Genomic DNA, 18,392 nt, shown 5'->3' with positions numbered 1-18,392 from the left:
GCTGGTTCATGCTAACTGAACCTTCTGTATTATTGTTTTCACTCATTCAGCTTCGTGGGCGGGCTGGAGCGATAGCGCAACGGGTAGGGCATTTGCCTTGTTGGCTGACCTGAGTTCGAGTCCTCCACCCCTCTCAGAGAGCCCGGCAAGCTACTGAGAGTATCTTGCCCACAGGGCAAAGCCTGGCAAGCTCCCCGCGACGTATTCAATATACCAAACACAGTAACAACAAGTCTCACAATGGAGACATTACTGGGCCCGCTGGAGCAAATGGATGAACAACGGGAGGACAGTGACAGTGAGCTTCGTGGGCTTCTAGTGACTTTCCCATCCAATTTGCTGTGATGCTACAGGGCTGACAGTCCTGTGACATTGGGCTCATGCACCTGGCATGGCTGCACAGTCCAGATGCTCGGGCACTGGACCTGCGTGGTGACCTGGCAGCTTCATGAGGCTCAGCTGTGGAGCCGTTTCTCTGCCACAACACAGCAGGGGTAGGTGGGGGTGGCTGCGTTTTCTGAAGGCAGAGGCAGAAGGCCCTGCCCTTGGGTGTTCTGAGACCACCGAGTTCTCAGCCCGAGGACTGGGCCACGGGGAGGATGCGGGAAGATGCGGCTGTTGCCGTTCTTTCTGAGACCAGCTGGAGGGCTGGGTGGTTTCCAGGCATGGCTGTGGGTCGCGGGACCTCCTGGCGGAGAGGAACCTGCCCACCCCCTTCTTAGAAGGAGCCAGAACCTTCCCCGGTTCCTTTTGAAGATGACAGTAAATGGGCTGTCGCTAGTCCCCACAATCCTCCACGCGCCATCCCCATAATCCTCCACGGCCATCCCACAATCCTTCACTGCCATCCCAGAATCCTTCACGCACCATCCCATAATCCTTCACGGCCACCCCACAATCCTTCACGCGCCATCCCAGAATCCTCCACGGCCATCCCACAATCCTTCACGCGCCATCCTACAATCCTTCACGGCCATCCCAGAATCCTCCACGGCCATCCCACAATCCTTCACGCGCCATCCCATAATCTTCCACACGCCTTCCCACAACCCTCTTCTTGCCATCCCACAATCCTCCTCGCGCCATCCCACAATCCTCCTCGCACCATCCCACAATCCTCCTCGCACCATCCCACAATCCTCCACGCGCCATCCCACAATCCTCCTCGCACCATCCCACAATCCTCCTCGCGCCATCCCACAATCCTCCTCGCGCCATCCCACAATCCTCCACGCGCCATCCCACAATCCTCCACGCGCCATCCCACAATCCTCCTCGCGCCATCCCCAGCCCCCACGAGCGACCCCCTCCAGTCCCTCCCGCAGGCACGCTCCTTTCCTAGGCCTTCTTTCTGGAGACGATCTTTGAAAAGGTACTTTAAAGATTCCTTCCTGTTGTGCATCTTACCTTGAACACTGCCCTCACCTGCGCGTCCTGAACCAGATTTATGAAAGAAAACTAGCATATAAATAAAAGGGTTTTCATGCCTATTTCTCACAGCAGGGCACTTTCTCCTATGCTCAGATTTTTAAAGAAAATCGTTTTCATGATCAAGAGCGGTTTCTGGTCGTCGCTGAGAGGGAGTGTGTGGAGAGCCTCCGTCTCCCCTGGGCCTTGTATTGGTTCATTTATGCATTTGTCCCTTACCGCTTTAGAAGCTCCTCTTATCTGAGTATTTTTTATATGTATATATATATTGGAATTTATTGCTATTTCTTTTTTATTCAAACTGGAAATCGAGAAGTGTGTTTGGAGGAGAAACGGGACCGTCTTAACAGTCTGGGGTGGTGGGCACGTGCTCAGCAGGATACAGGCTGTGGGTGAAGGATGTGGCTATGGGCATGTGGGTCATGGGGTCTAGGAACCTGGTTTGGGGATGTGGGTGTGGGGAAATGGGTGCAGGACGTGGGGTGTGGAACTGGGGTGATCTCCCGAGACTTAACCCAGAACTGGTACAGATTCTGTAAAGGGCTCATAGGGAGCTTGTGGGGATCCGAAAAGCATCTATCATGAGGCTGAAATGCCTCTTTGCAAGGCATTTATTTCAGCATGAATCCACTGTTTATAACCACTCATCTGCATGACCCAGGAAATGTTAACCCCCAAATTCCTGCAAATCCGGAACAGGCAACTCCTACTCTCTACTTCCAGAAAAATGGGTGCAAATCCTTGGAAGGTGGGTTTGCACGAGCAACAAACAACTGGAAAAGATAACGTGGTACCCACAGGATAAATCTGGACCTGGAATTTCATCCTTAGTGTGCCCCTCTTCACCCCCATCTCTCCATCCTCCTCTCCACCCTTCCCTGCACCCCACCCTCACCTCTCATCCCATCTTTCCATACTCTCTCTCCCACTAAGATGTCACAAGCAATTTATTGCTGCCAGCACCCAGGCAGCTGAGTGTACACTCACTCCCCCACCTGACCTTCCCTCACGGCTTCTCATCCTTTCTCACCACAAACCAGCAGAACCTCTTGGGTAATCCAGTTTACCCTCAGCTATGGTCCACAGGCAGGCGGAAAGACACTTCTCTCTCCGGGACAATATTCCGTTAAACCTCACAAGTTGATTAGTTCTGACTCTTAACAACCCATCAACCATTAGTGCTAGGAATAATGCCTGGAAATTAATATCCGCATCTCAGCTCATAGAGGAGTCTGTTCTCTTCAAAGTTAGAAATAAATAACAAGACATGAAAGCATTTAAGCAACAAACATATTCAACAAACAATGCTCAGGAAGCAAACAAAAGTGACTCCATCGATATCTGGGTCAAAGCCCCCTCCAGCCACCCCGCCCACTTCTCTGGTGGTTCTAATCCCCTCATATTCTATATTGGGTGGGGGGATTTATTAGGGAAAATGGTAATCCCCAGACTGAACACTTTCAACATCTCAGTTTTTCTAGCTTCTTTGTTTTCCTGCTTCTGTTTGTTCTAATTTGTGCTCAGGACTTACTCCTGGCTCTGTGCTCAGGGACTTACTCCTGGCTCTGTGCTCAGGGATCACACTTCTGGTGGGGTTTGGGGGGCAATATAGGATGCTGGGGATCAATGCCAGTCAGCTACATGTAAGAAGAATGCCTTACCCACTGTACTATCTCTTTGGTGCCATGCTTATTTTTAAAGAAAATGTAAGGTCCGATGAATCTTTGTTTGCTCCTTATCTCTGTTTTCCATCCTTCAGCCCCCCAATAACATGGCTTGAATAGCTCTTCAGAAGGGATGGTTGAAAAGAGAGTCTATTGAAATCATGGCTTCAGTTGCATTTTTCATGAACCAGAAACCATTAGAAACACTGCTTGGCTGTGAGATTTGGGAGTCAGAACTCGATTCTGTTCCTTCAGGTTAGCAAAGGAGGGTTGTGTCTCCCCATGTGTCAAACTGGAACAAGTGATGCCCCGACCAAGCAGCACATTTGAAAATGCATGTGTTTAAACATGGAGAACTGGGGACCAGAATGGTAGGGCACTTGTGTTGCACATGGTCGACCCTGGTTCAACATCCAGCATCCCATATGGCTCCCTGAGTCCACCTGGAGTGATAGTGATCCCTGAGCACAGCGCCAGGAGTAAGTCTTGAGCACTACCAGTTGTAGCCCCAAATCCAGAAAATAAAAAATAAAGCTACTTCTTCTAAATACGAGAACTGGAAAGAGAGGATATTTGTCTCTTGCTGAATATATATATATATTTTTTTTTTCTCTCAAAGATTTACTCCCCATAAAAAGTTCTGTGGATACTTTTCTTTCTATACTGAATTCAATCTGCATAATTTCATCAAATTTCTTTTGCCCCTCAAGGAAATGTAATTATTGCTCTCTTGTCTTTGGGAACTAAATATTTTATTCTTAACCTCATTCACAGATTGCACACATAACCATCACCCACCACAGAATCTGGGCTGGCAATAGTTTATAAAGTAAATTAAGACAGAAATCTGGTCCAGATATGCCTGCCTGGAGAGACATTGTCTTAGTGATAAGTCTCAATAAGGTGTACCATAAGGTGTACCATAAGGTGTAGGAAAGCTCAGCAGGCTGGGGCACAGGGTGGGGCCCTGGTTCACTCCCAGGGACAACTTGGACCCCAAACCCAGCCACGAGGCTGGAGATGAGAGAGAGTTGAGTACTGAGGGAAAACAAAGCAGTCGACTCTTCGGAAACAGTAACCACAGGCCAGGCCTGGCTCTCACCTCCTTGGGCTCCAGCTAATGGGGTTCTCCTGTCCAGACCCCCTTAAATGATCTCACACCTGCCCTCCCTGTGTGCCATCCTGAAGGCCACTTGTGACCAGCCACAGAAAACAAGGACTCGACTTAATTCCCCATTTCCTCTGCCCACTGCAACTCAAACACTGAGGGTGCCACATGGAAAGCCCCCTGTGACCCCGGACCCTGGGTTTCCATCGTCCCTGGCTCTGTGACTGGACAGTCACATCTCGACAGAGTCCAGAGGTCCAGATTTGAGAGAGGGTGCCCCAAAGCCAAAAGATTTAAAAATGTCACCCAGAGGCCAGAGACACAGGACAGTGGGGAAGTTTCTTGTCTTGCATTTGACTGACCCAGGTTCAAGTCCCAGTGCCACTTCTGGTCCCCCAACCCCTGCCAGGGGTGATCTCTGAGCACAAAGCCAGGCGTGAGGCCCGAGCACCACCTGAGCACCCCAAAGGCCCAATCCTAAAATGAAACACCACTGAGGTAATATCATAGCCTGAAACTGCAGTGGCAAGTGGTTTGGTCCACCCTCAGTCCTGGAAGAACGGGTGCTCAGCACCAGATGTAGGTCCCAGCTCAGGTACGCTCAGGTCTGGGCATTTGGAGCCCAGAGCACTGGCCAGGGTCCACCTCCTAGGGAGCCCCTCATTCATACCCTTTGAGGGGAGGAGCACAGTGCCAGGAGCATGTGTCCTTTGCTCAGTCTGCTCCCGAAGCCAACTGGAGGTAAGCAACGTTCAGACGGGGGCCCAGGGTCAGTCCCAGCTCCCGTGATCCAGCCAGCTTGGCCCAGGAGCCCAGGAACCATGGCCCCACAGTCATCAGGGCCTGGGAGAGGGCCACTGCGGGGGCGAGTGGAGCCACAGTCGGAAAATGGGGAATCGTCTTCAAATACTGACAACCAAGTTGCTCTCCCAAAAGCCCGCAAGAAAACTCTCCAAGCCAAAGTGAGTCCTTCGTGCCCGTGGGAGCACCTTTTCCTGGGTAAAGGTGGTTTGGAGACACAGAGGTGGGCCCGGGAGACCGCACAGGGGCTAAATCACTTGCCTGGCATGTGGCCGACTTCAGCTTGATCTCCAGCACCCTGTATGGTCTCCAGAGCCTGGCCAGGAGTGACGCCTGAGCGCCTCCAGTGCTGGATGAGACGCAATGTTGGTGGTCAGAGAGATTATACCAAGCCCATGGTGGGCATTAGGGTTCACTTGCACGAGGCAGGAGTTGATTCAATTCTCAGATCTGGTTATTGACATTGTGCTGGAATCCACGTTAACTAGAACTGTGGTTGTTGCGATTGTGTTGACTCTAACAGTTAAAGTAGACATGTCCAGGCCTTGAGCATTCTGTCAGCCTCTTCTCTTCATGCTCAAAGGTATGTGGGCATCTTCATTTAGTGTCCTACTGTGAGATGGGGCTGTACATTACTGGCACTGAGCACTGTGAGGAGGAAGCCTTGAGCACCACTGGGTATGGCCACAAAACAAAACAAGAAAGTGGGGCCAGAGAGACAGTACAGAGAGAAAGGCACTTGCCTGGAGTGCAGATATGGCAGCTGCAACACAGGCTTGAATCCCCGCATCACATGTGGTCCACTGAGCACCACCCGTGGGTGCCCCGAGACTCCAGAATTTGACAATAAGCTATGTTTATACTCTCCTGGAACAAACCTTGTTTGTTAGTTTTTTGGGTTACACCCAACACCCAGGAATCACTTCTGGCAGGGCTCCAGGAACCTTATGTGGTGCTGGGGATTGATTGAAGCCCAGGTCTGCCACACCCCACCCACGGCTCCGGCCCTGTCCCGCCCATTCTTCCCTGGGGATTAAGACTTCCCAGCTAAGTCTTTACATGCGTGGAATCTGTACTTGCTACAGTGTCCAGTTTTGCACAGTGCCCTGTGGATTCATGATATTATTCAGGTGAACAGTTTCTCCAGTAAACTCATCAACACATAGAGGTTGGCCGATGATGTAGTTATGGGATTTTTAGGGCCAGAGATATAGTATAAGGATTAAGGTACGTGCACTACACACAGCCAACCTTGGCTCAATCCATGGCACCACATATGGTCCCCTGAGCACCTCCAGAAGAAATCTCTGAGCGCCACTGGGTGTGGCCACAAGACAAAACAAAGTGGAACTAGAGAGCCAGTACAGGGGAAAAGGCACTTGCCTTGAATGCAGATACGGCGGCTGCAACACGGGCTCAAATCCCCTGAGCACCACCAGGAGTGATTCTTGAGCACTGTCAGGTGTGACTGCCAAGCCAGAATACAACTGAACTAACTGAACTTGGCGCTTATTGAGTTCTCTCCTTAAGAGTCCTGCTCGGGGCTGGAGAGAGAGCACAGCGGGTAGGGCGTTTGTCTTGCACGCGGCCGACCCGGGTTCGATTCCCAGCATCCCATATGGTCCTCTGAGCACCGCCAGGAGTAACTCCTGAGTGCAGAGCCAGGAGTAACCCCTGTGCATTGCCAGGTGTGACCCAAAAAGTAAAAAAAAAAAAGTTCTTCTGGAACCTTAACTGGTACCCTAAGTCCAGGAAGGCTGACTTGTCACTGGGGAGGAGGGCTGTGATGCAGTTTCCTAAGGGTTGGGGGCGAGCCTTGGGGAGGGAGGGTGGGTGGGAAGCAGGGCCAGTGGAAGCAGGGCCGGGAGGACTGGTTGTTATGAGCAGAGGCAACCGAGATGTGTGCACTTGTGTGGTTCCTGCACAGCACTGGGTGGGGGTGCAGAGTGAGCTCATCTCAGCTAAAATTTGGCAGGGCGGGCTGGGCAACACTCGCCTCAGCTTGGGGGTCTAAAGCACCCTTCTCTGGGCTCACAAGGACAGCTGGAGGCCACGATCTCCTCCGTCTGCACTGAGGAACTGTCCACGCTGAATAGAGACAACCTGGGGAGCTGAAGCCCACAGAGACACGGGCAGCCCGGGTCGCCCACTCGGTCAGGGGCCGGGGGTGAGGAATGATGGGGCTGAAAGCGGCGCTGCCAAGACTCTGCCTATGACCTCCATACCATGAGACCTGAGGATGTGGGGGTGCAGCTGAAGAAAATGGGAGCAGAAGCCTTGGGGAGTCCCTCCAGGCTGGCACGACCCTCACCAGGCCCGAAATCAGGCTTCGAGAAGATGCAGCTTTGCTGTATTATTTCCTTACCAAGGTCTGCGCCTACAGCCACTCGTTCCTCCGTGAGCGACAAAGGAGTCGGCTGACGGATCTCTCAGGGACAAAGGGCCACGTCCTCTCCGCTCACCCCAACAAACACCCCACTGGAAGGCAGGCTTGTCCTTTGGTTCGTTTCCTCCTCAGAGCCCTGGAGAGCAGCTCTCGACGGAGTCACAGGACGGTTCCCGCCTGACGGGAATCGGGGCCCCACTGCGCTGGGTGCTCTTAGCACTTGACCGTCCTAGCGCCAAACAATTGAAACCTGCCCAGATAAAAGGGCCTTATCACTGGGTTTGCCTTGGGATCTTTATTTATTTTTTCTTCAATGCAGCACACGATCTTTTACAAGAATTTGAGAAAAAAGGTCTGTCTTAGGGAGATATGGGAAAAGGATCTGGCAAAAAGTTGAAAAAAAATTATAAAAAGGCAGAGAGGCTGGAGACATAATATGGGGCATGTCATGGCTCATGCCTTGCATGGGACTGACCCTAATTAGATCCCTGGCACCCCATGTGGTTCCCCGAAAGAAGAGCCAGGAGCAAGCCCTGAGCACTGCTAGGTGTGGCCGCTCCCCCTCCTCCAAACAAAAGCAGAGTTCCCATGCTGAGCCCCTGGAAAGGAGGGAGGTGACTTCCGAGTGGGAGCTGAGCCTGGGTTCCTCTGGACACCCCCTCTCCTGGACCCCCTTTGCTCTTCTTACTCAGTCATGGCAGAGAGATAGAATTTTATTTCTTAATAAAGATGAAATTATTCCAAAGAAAAAAACTCTTCCTCTGTTGGTTACCCGGGCAGTCATTTCATTTTGATTTGCTAATGCCCTGCATCCACCTGGAAGGGGTCTACAGCCTCACCAAGCAACGCCGCAGAGAAGATTGCTCACACGCCTCAGGGTTCCTACTTGGCAGGTAGGACGGATGATTGCTGGGTGCCCATTGCACTTTTAATGCCACCAAAAAGGGGCTGGAGAGATGGACAGGGCGGCCTGCCTGCCTTCATCCCGTAGATCCAGGCTCGGTATCCCTGGCACCGCCTATGAGTGCAGAGTCAGGAGTGATCTCTGAGCACAGAGCCCTGAGCATCAACAGTACGTCTCTGAGAAACCGTCACCACCATCACCACCAAAACCATCACCAACTGTTTATCCTACACACGAAATCCAAACCACAGAGGAGACACAGCATCTTCTGAAGCACCCACATCCGTTTTAAAGCCCAAGTTTTTGTTGAAAGAAGCTACTTCAAGGTTACCCCATCAGCACTTTCTCTTTAAACCCTCTTCACTAATGTCATGTACGTGAATTTCGCCAATCCCTGTTTATCTGAGGCGTGTTTCCCCCACCTGCTGTAACTTCTCATGCATAAAAACGCCGTCGCATTTTTCATTCAGATTGCTGGAGCTGTTATGACTGACTTTCCCCAGTCCCCAACAGTATTTTGGACCTCGCCATGGACAGCTTTGGAAGGAATGAGCCGGGCCGGGCTCTTTAATATGAACTGTATGAACCTAACAAAAGAAGAAGCAATAAAGCGCCCCGCACTGCTCCTTCATAAGCGTATGCATGGCACATCGGCTGCGTCCTGATTAACGACATTCTATTTTAGCACCAGACATCTTCTAATGAGAAAATGGTAAGTTCCCCAAATGGGACGATAGGCGGATGCAGAATGGAAAACACCAATAATCTTTGTGGATAGGGTGCCCCCCAAAACGTGGGCCTCTGAATGGTTTCTTTTTCCTTTCTTCCACCCTGCTTTCTTTCGAATCGATCACTCAAGACACAGACTCTCAGGACTTACTACAGGCAAGGTGCAGTATAATCTCAGTGCGAAAGCGGGAGCTAATGTATGCAGCTGGTTCGTGTTCAAAGGTGGTGTCTTGAAGCCAGGTGGATTCATTCATTATCTCCACAAACCACCCAGGCTGCCTTGTTCAGATGCAGGGAATGTAGATTTGAGCAAATTTTCACGGTTGACAGGAAGGGCTTAGGGCTAGCATCGTCTGTGAAGAGCTGGCGGTGGAAAGGATCTGAATGCAGTCATTTCTGCCGGCGCTCAGCACACAGGTATAATACACCAGCACACAAAGGGAATTCCTGAGTTGCCCAGAAATAACCACGCCAAACACAGAGCTGCCTTTTTCAGGGGGGATACTGCATCGTCGTTGATGTTTTTAAAACTGTGAGCTTCCACGTCAGAAAAAAAAATTATTTCCAGACCACTGAATGGATGACTTATGTAAAAATCAAACGGGGGGGGGGGGGGAGAGGGAGAGAGGGGGAGAGGTGGAGGGAGGGAGAAGGAGAGGGAGGGAGGGAGAGCCCAAGCGTATGTTCAACACATAGGCCCAGGTTCCATGGTCTCAGTATGACTGGGAACCACCCCCAAACTCCCTGTACCCCAGCACCAGACTGGAAGGAAGCCCCACGCACCCTGGATGCCGCCCCCCCCCCCCCAAAACAAAAAGCAAAACAAACTTCAAGAGCCCAGTTGCCATCCCTGGATATGTTCAAGTGAAGGAAGACACATGAACTCCTATGGCGGGAGGAGAAACCGATGAATAAAACATGCTTTGGGTCCCGAGGGAGCGTCTGGGTTCGTGGAGGGTCCGGACTTTCTACTCTGCTGACATCACCTTCTGGCATCGCCCCGACAGATGCTGCCACAGGCGCGGCAACACCACCCAACCCTCTGCAGAGAAGTGCGCCCCACACACGCCACTTTAATTTTGTTTATTTATTTTGGGGGTACTGGGCCACACCTGACAGTGCTCAGACTCTACTCCTACTCCCCGCTCTGTGTTTAGGAATCACTTGTGGAGGACCATATGGGATGTGGGGGACCAAACCCGGGTCGACCGCATGCAAGGCAAGTGATCTGCCTTGTCTTATCATCTCTCTGGCCTCAGAGACACCATTTTTAAACACAAAGTTTTACACACACACACACACACACACACACACACACACTCTCTCTCTCTCTCTCTCTCTCTCTCTCTCTCTCTCTAAAAGAAAAGTTTTCCAGCAACTACAAATAGTATCAGCCCCTGTGATGGCAACAGAAGAGCACCAGTGTTCTGAGGAACTGGGGGTTTCCCACCTGGGGGTCCGGATAGATTTTTTCTCCCTGTGTGGGAGCAGTTCCTCCTCCATGCCTTCTTTCACTGCGAACACCCCATGCAGGGGAGGCGCTCAGGGTCACCAGCAGGGGAGAGGTCAGCACCGGCCTGGGGTCCTGAACCCGGGAAGACCCCACTTCTGCGGCAGGAACCATCGACTCCCCAGCAAGCCTCAATGATAAAACAGGTCCCAGACCCAGTGCAACGACCAGCGGTAGGGGGGGTCCAGGGACCCTCTTGCCACCCAGCGTGCTGCTCAGAGGCCAGATCTCAGCAGAAGAGAACCAGCCTGACTTAGGAATGAGAGCATTCAGCACAGTGAAAACCACCCCTTGACCCCCCAAATACTTGGTGGGGGCACAGACAGAAAAACATCGAGACAGCACCCAGTGCCAGAGACAGGTGGGGCGGTGGAGCACTGCCCTCTGCCCTCTTTCTGGCTGGAAGAAGGATCAACGGGCCAGTCGGGAGACATTTTGGCTTTTATAGCCCCACCCGGAGAAAGGGTTGCAAACCAATTTAACTGCCTCTTGGCAACGAGGTGCGGCCATGGGCGCATTTATTTCCTCCTCTGGACGGTGCTTCCAAGACGCGAGGTGTGTGAGCTGATTCGAATCTCTGGAAGCCTGACCAAGTCCTGCGGCCCCCCACTGTGAGGTGAGGCACTCAGCAGGCCCCAGCCCAGGCAGAGGGGACAGTCTGGAGGGGTGGGTGGGGGTGGCAGGGGTGTCAATGGGGGCAGACACATCCCCGGGGCCACCCATTTCCACGCATCCCTCCCACCACCCCGCCCCCTCCAACCACCCCAGGCCTCATGCTGCATCCACCCCAGGGCCAGACACAGCAGCGAGGACAGTCCTGCTCAGGCCTGTGTGAGGCCACAGAAACGGGAGACCCATTTCCACCATGCTGGCTCCAGGCTGGTCATCGGGAGAGAGGCCCCCTCCTCCAGGCAGCCTCCTTGCTTCGACCCACAGTTCAGACTCTCAGGCCCCGAGGCCTCGGCATGAGTAGCCAGGGATCCCCCACTGTCCTCACAGGAGCCAGAGAAAACAAATCCTGCTTGCGGGGCCCCCAGGGCATGAGCAAACACGGGTGCCCCCCCAGCCCAGGGGGTTGCACCCCTTCCCTACATGGGGTCAACTCTGGGTCTCCATATCTCTGCGTTCCTGGATGGAGAAGAATGACTTGGCTCTCTGCAAGAGCAGCAGAGATGTGTCCTCTGGGGCCCGAGACCAGGGGTGTTCAACCTCGGGTCCCCCGGCACAAAAGGCCATGGCTCTGGATTCTCCATGCCGTCCACCGGCTGAGAGCAATGCGTCTCATCCAGCCAGAAGCACCCGGTTCCAGGAACTTGTCCCGGGAAGGGCGGGGCTGGCTTCCACAGAGGGAAGTGGCTTGCTCGGGCGGCCTGACGGTACAAGAGTGACTGAACTGCACCGAGATCCAGGCGAGGATGGGCTTCATCGGGTAGAATGAGCGCTGAGGAGTGACTAGGGTCGGAGGGGCACTTGCCCTGCATGCAGCCAACCTGGGTTCAATCCCTGTTAAAGCCCAGACGGTCCCCTGAGCACTGCCCAGAGTGATCCCTAAGCGCGAAGCCAGGTGTTGGCCCCGAACCAAAACCAACCAGAAAACCACATACAACGACGAAGATGTGAAACACTCTGGGGACCAGGTTGGTCTTCAAACAATCAGCAAGCGCGTGGCAGGGCGCTGCTGTGGCCAGAGGAAAGCCATGCCCCCCTGTCGGCAGCTGCCTTGGGGGGCCGAAGAGAGATGCCCTGGGTCGCATGCCACATGTTCTAGGAGGCGCTTTGATGGCCCCGTGGAAAATTACATTTAAAAACAAATTCCCTGGGACTCCAGCTCCCAGGCCGGCCTGGAGGACGCGCACAGACACTTCGATTTGTCCCCAGGGCCTTGTTCAAAAACCGCTGTTCAGTGCGCTGACATTTAAAAATATATCAAGCCGTGGCTTGTCGGAAACTCTAGGGATCAGACTGGGGGGACGGACGCGGCCGTTCTCTGAAGCCCGCGGCTGGATTCCTGGGGCTGACATTCTCCTCTGGGGAGACTAACCTTTCCCTCCAGGGGGAACGGAAGGTGGCAAAGAGGGAGCCCAGACACGACCACTGCGGGTGGAGAGCCCCTCAGCTCGGTGACGTGTGCGTTTGGGTCTCGGTCCCGGACCTGGGACTCAAGAAGCTGGAGATCCAGCTCTCCCTTAACCCCTGTGAGGGAGTGAGCCCAGGCGTGGTCCCAGACACTCAGATACATGGCCCGTCGCTTCATGGGTGTGCTCTGCAGCTGGTGAGTGCCCTGCTGTCTGCTCAACACAGCCACAAACACAGATTCTCTCCCATCACCCCGACGTGATGCCTTGGCAAGCCCCATCCCTGCCCATGTCCTGCCTGTCGCATGGGGGCTTCACGATGCTGCTCCAGTCAATGAGACGCGTGACCTGGGAACCTCGAGGGTCCACCAAGAAGCATACGGGTACCCGGGACGCAGGCCAATGCCAATGGCAATGCCCCTCTTGCTCACTCCAGCCGCCAGGCCCACTAGGGTCACTAAGTTTGAAGATTCAATTTGTTGAAGAGGCCACAAGGTGAGGGGTGTGTGCAAGTGTGAGTTTGCGCCATGGAGAGTCATGTGTCTGGATGGGGGGAGGGGGTGTGAGAGAAAGAGGAGACAGAGACACAGAGACACACAAAGAGAGACAGAGACAGAGCAACAAGAGACCCTGCCAATGCTTATGTCCAGAGCTATAACCCGAGTGGTTAATAAAATCGGCGTAGATAACCCTGGTATGTTTTCTAATAGTTCTTAGGAGTAAGCATGATATATTCCAAGGAAAAACTTTCTTTTTTAAAAATCCATACGTTTCTTTGTAAAAGAGATTAGAAGGGAGAGAACCAGTTAATGGAAATCACGTTTTCTGCTTGATTTTTTAGTGAAAATTCTAATTTTTAAAAGCTCAGTCAAAATAGAAAAGGAGTCTCCCCCTGCTGTCCCCGTTAATAATAAAATAATAATAAAGGTGTGAAGTGATGGATGTGTTAATTAACTGGACGGTGTGAGAGGGGAGAGCCCCTTCTCGATAAGCCTGTGTATGACAGCATCAGGACGTACACTTTAAATATCTTCCATTTTAGAGGTCAATTATGCCTCCATAAAGCCAAAATAAAACAAAACCCTAGACAAAACAAAACCAATAAAGGGCCAAGGTTAACCTGACCTGTGCTGCTTACAAATGCTTGGAATTTTGGGTTTTATTTTTCTCTTCGGCAGCTCCGCCTCATCTCACTGCTATTTAGAGCTAGGTCAGTGGCTGCAGCACAGACTCTGCATGCAAGGGCCCGGGTTCGATTCCCCAGCACTGTCTGGTCATCCAAGGACTACCAAGGACAGAGCCAAGGAATGGTCCCTGAGCACTGCCAGGTGTGATCCTCCCCCAACCAAATAATGGTCACAACAAAAATTCACTGTAACGGTGTCCTGAGTGTTGGGGCCAGGAGGCGTGGGACTGCAAGGCCTGGGACGGGGGCCTGTCCTTCTGCTCAAGGGTGGGGGGCTTGAAGGTGCCCCCTGGCGGGCAGGGCTGGCAGCTGTTAGGAAGGGAGTGAGCATGAACCCCCACCCCCGCCTGCTCCTTCAAAGTGGGGCGGTCCAGCCCGGTGATAGGAGGATCCAGGTTGGTCAGCCTGGTGCTGCTTGCCCGGAGAAGGATTCTTTTTCTGGAAAATTCCTTTCCAAGAAGCTGTCGGGGGTGCGTCGGCTGGCAAGCCCCAGAAGGCAGCTCTTGGCATAAAGGAAGATCAGCTGATCGGCTCTGCCCAACCCTTCAACCTCGTCCCTGTCCTCAGAGTGGGGGGACACCCTGCAGAGCCCACCCTAAGCCCCCAGCCCTGGGGGGCCTCAAGAGAAAACACGTCTTCCAGCTAGGAAAGGGGTGCAGATATGATGGCCCTCAGACACTCTGGAAGCTTCTGCCCTGACAACTGGTCAGGATCCCTGCCTTGGGGTGCTCTGAGGAGAGACGAGGCACGGGTGTTCAGGGCACCCAGGAGGGGGGGCACTGCAGACCTCGAAACCCGCCTGCAGACACCAAGTAGAAGTCGCAGGAGGTGGGGCTGGAGCAATAGCACAGCGGGTAGGGCGTTTGCCTTGCATGCGGCCAACCCGGGTTCGATTCCCAGCATCCCATATGGTCCCCTGAGCACCGCCAGGGGTAATTCCTGAGTGCAGAGCCAGGAGTAAGTAACCCTCGTGCATTGCCAGGTGTGACACTCCGCCCCCCCCAAAAAAGTCGCAGGAGGCAAAGCCCAGCAATAGGAGGGTGGGGAGGGAGGAAGGAGGGATGAGGAAGCTCTTGCTGCGCGCTCCCACGTCAACTCAGTCACTCCCTCCTCCTACTGCCCGGGCCATGCTCCATGCTCAGAGAGGCCAATTCACTTGCCCAACTCACACAGCTCTAAAGGGAAAGGGGAAGTTAGGGACCACAGCCAACCCCAACTGGCTGGAGAAGTACATACAACAGAGCCTGGGGAAGAACCCCAAAGAGCTGGAAGGTGGACGGTGAGGGAGACTGGGGAGGCCGGTACGTGGGACCTGGAGACACCCCTTTATCAGGGCCGGAGTGGGGATACAGCAAACTATCTGGGCAGCGGCCAGCCCCGCGCACACGGTCACTCCCGTCTCGAGCCCCGCTCCGGCCCAGCCAACGGCGTCGCCCTGGCAGAAAACTTTCCTTTCTTCCCTTTCTTGTCCGGGCCATCTTTACATTTCCCGCACTAAATTGTTATGATCAGACACTTGCACATTTCCTAAACTCCCGAATCACCGAATAATTGTGAGTTGTTTTCTTGTTGTTGTTTGGCATCGTTTGCTAATCCTCCGCTAAAACGTTCTTCCACCCCGCAGCCAGAGAAGAGCCCGCAATTACGACACGACGCGGGAGCTGGCGAAGCTCATTACCATCCCCGTGACTGACACGGAGGCTCATTAATTAGGCATTCGGAGCAGAAGTATGGATGTATAAATTAGCATCTACTCACCATTTAAACGGCGAGAGATTTTTCATATCTGAATATTAACGATGTTGGAAAATTACTAAGTTTTTTTCCTGAGTGAATTCCACAAACAATACTCCACTGTGGTAGCAAGTACAAAAGGGAGCACGAGGCAGCTCCAGGCGCTGCCCCGGCCGTGGGGAGTGGGGCGAGGCGGGAGGAGTTGGGGGCTGAGCGTCTCCCTCACCCGCCTGCTAGGAGCCGGGGCCATGCCTTTCCCTTGAGGCTCGGACAGGGGTCCACCACTGACTTTCAGGACCCAGGGGGCTTCCACTCGTGGGGTCTCTGTGTCCTGACTGCGTGGGGTGGGGGAGGGGCTCTGGAGCAGGGAAGGGTCGGGTCCCTGCAAGGTCAGGGACCACTTTTGAGGATTAGGAGTCACGCGGGGAAGAAAAGACACGCATCATCTACAGAAGCCACAGGAAGTGGCCACGGAAGCCGGCCACGGAAGGCAGAGGATAAAACGGCCAGAGAGATAGTCCAGAGCCAAAGACTCTTACCACATACAGCTGTGGCGGCACCCCTGGTTCCAATTCTGGCACCACATATGGGCCCCTGAGTACTTAGTGGCCCTTGAGCACTGTTGTCTCCAAGACAAAACACCACAGAGCAGCAATCGGCTCAAAGGAAGGTGAGATGTCCACAGGACGGGGCGCCACGAGGAGCCATGCCAGGGCAGAATGAGCGCTTGGACTCTAAAAGCGTCAGGAAGGAGGGAGAGGAAGTCAGTGGGCGCAGGAGTCCCCTTGGACTGGGGGACGAAGGTTAATGGGACTTTGGTAGGTTTGGGGAGAGAACACATGTTTGAAGAGGGGTGAACATGGACTCCTAGAACACACCGAGGGCTGCAAGTTGAAGTCACAGCATTAAGAAGCACGAAAGAAGAGTCCTCTCTGGAAAGAAAGATGGCGGCCGCACGGGAGCCTTGTGGACAGCAGGTTTGAGCCGGGCTCGGCGGGAGCGGCGGGGACCTCATGGGAAGGGGGGCTTTGTGGGCCGTCCCCCACGCCCCACCGAGGTCGCCAGCTGCCCCCCACGAGCGGCTCTCCGGTACGGCCACGACTCCAGGGCACAGAAACCAATCTCTTAACTATCTAACTTTTAATAGAAATTCTTCCAGGGTCAATAAGTAAAATAGCAGAAATTCAAAACCGCGCGGACGCGATTGTGTCCGCGCGACATCATTTTATTCTTAAACCAAGTTGTAGAAAGCAAATCATTTCACAACGCTGTTTCAGCATATCTGATTGTGGGGGGTGGGTCGTAAACTCTAAACAATAATTGTGCATCTTCTGTCGAAACTATCTAGTCAAAGTAGATAGAGTATTAACTAGAACTCATCTGCCTCACAAGAATTGGGAGGGGTGGGAGGTGGGGGTCTATTGGGGTTCGGGGTTAAAAATAAGTATTGGTAAAGGGAAATGTGTTTGATATTTACATGACTGAGACCTAAACCCGAAAGCTCTGTAACTTTTCCCACAGTGATTCAATAAATAAATAAATTAAAAAAAAAAAAGAAAGCACAAAGCTAAAAAAAAAAAAAGAAGCACGAAAGAAGAACAGGCTGTTTTTGGGGAATCCCCGTGGAAGAAGCACAGTTGAACAGAACGTGAAGGAGGGAGAGAAGAGGGGATTGAGCAGAGTTGGGGGCATGGAGAAGCTGGAGTTGAGTTTATAGCTCTTCATCCACGGTTCTAGAAACTTCTATGTGTGTGGCTGGCCAATGGTACCCCAAACCCACGTGCGCAGGCATGCAAAGGAGCTGTCATGCCATGGGTCCCGGAAGGCGGAGTCCTCCATGTAGGGGAGCACCGTGATGGCCCACGACTGCCCCTGGGGTCTGTGACAGCGCCCCTCATGGCATGGCGGAGCTGTCCTCACTGGGCCAGATCTGTGCCAGCGTAGCTGTATTCTCCGTGGCCCTCCTGGGGATAGCTGGAATGTGCAGCTCCAGAGCCATTTGTTTCCGGGGCATCTCGCTGGCAGGTGTGGGGACCACACACAGAAGGGGGTTTCTTCAGGCTTCTAATGCTACACCCGAGCTCACCCATCACCTGAGCTTCGCTGCTGTGGCTTTTACTGAAGGCACTGAGAGAATCCTTCTCTTGAAGGGAAACAGCCACAGGGCCTCTTGCAGGTGAGGCAAGTCATCTGAGGCCCACCACTTGGGGTCCGGAGAAGCCCAGAGCATGGGAGCCAGGTTGTTGGCCGCTTCCAGCAGAAATTCTCACTCAGAGGCATCCACAGCACATGGGGCCCTGACACACAGCCTGGGAGAGGTCGGGGTCGGATCTGTCACCTCCAGCTTCTGTGCTGTAGAGAAGGGATGTGTGACTAAGGCCAGATTTCATGTGTGCTCAAGGAATAATACAGCTCGGTGGACTCAGCAACCCAAGAAGAGACGACCCCAGGGGCAGAGTTGAGGAAAGAGACTTGTCTGATGACCCAGAGATGGGCAATAAGCAGAGAGAAGGCCCAGAGTATTCTCGGCTCACAGACCCGAGGACGCCCTCACAGAGAACAAAGGCTCTCCAGAGCACGCAGTTAAAGAAACTCATGCGCAAGGCGGGGGAGATGTCTGTGGGCACGGCCACTCAGGAAAACAGGATACAAACAGGGAAAAGTGATCATCTCAAGAAAAATGTCTCTAATTTCACAGAGCGAGAGGGTGGCTTCTTCCAGAAGCCAGAGACACCACACAGGCCCTCGCAGATTCACTTCCGGGTCACACTCTGACAAGACAAAGACACCAACACAAAAGCCACGTTCACTTGGCAGCTCACTGCAGCATGTTTTACAAAAGCTAAAACGTGGGACCAAAGAGCCTG

The sequence above is a fragment of the Sorex fumeus genome, unplaced genomic scaffold (assembly GCF_029834395.1).
Source record: "Sorex fumeus unplaced genomic scaffold, SorFum_2.1 ptg000099l, whole genome shotgun sequence".
In the NCBI taxonomy this organism is placed as follows: Eukaryota; Metazoa; Chordata; class Mammalia; order Eulipotyphla; family Soricidae; genus Sorex; species Sorex fumeus.
This window is presented reverse-complemented; position numbering follows the sequence as displayed.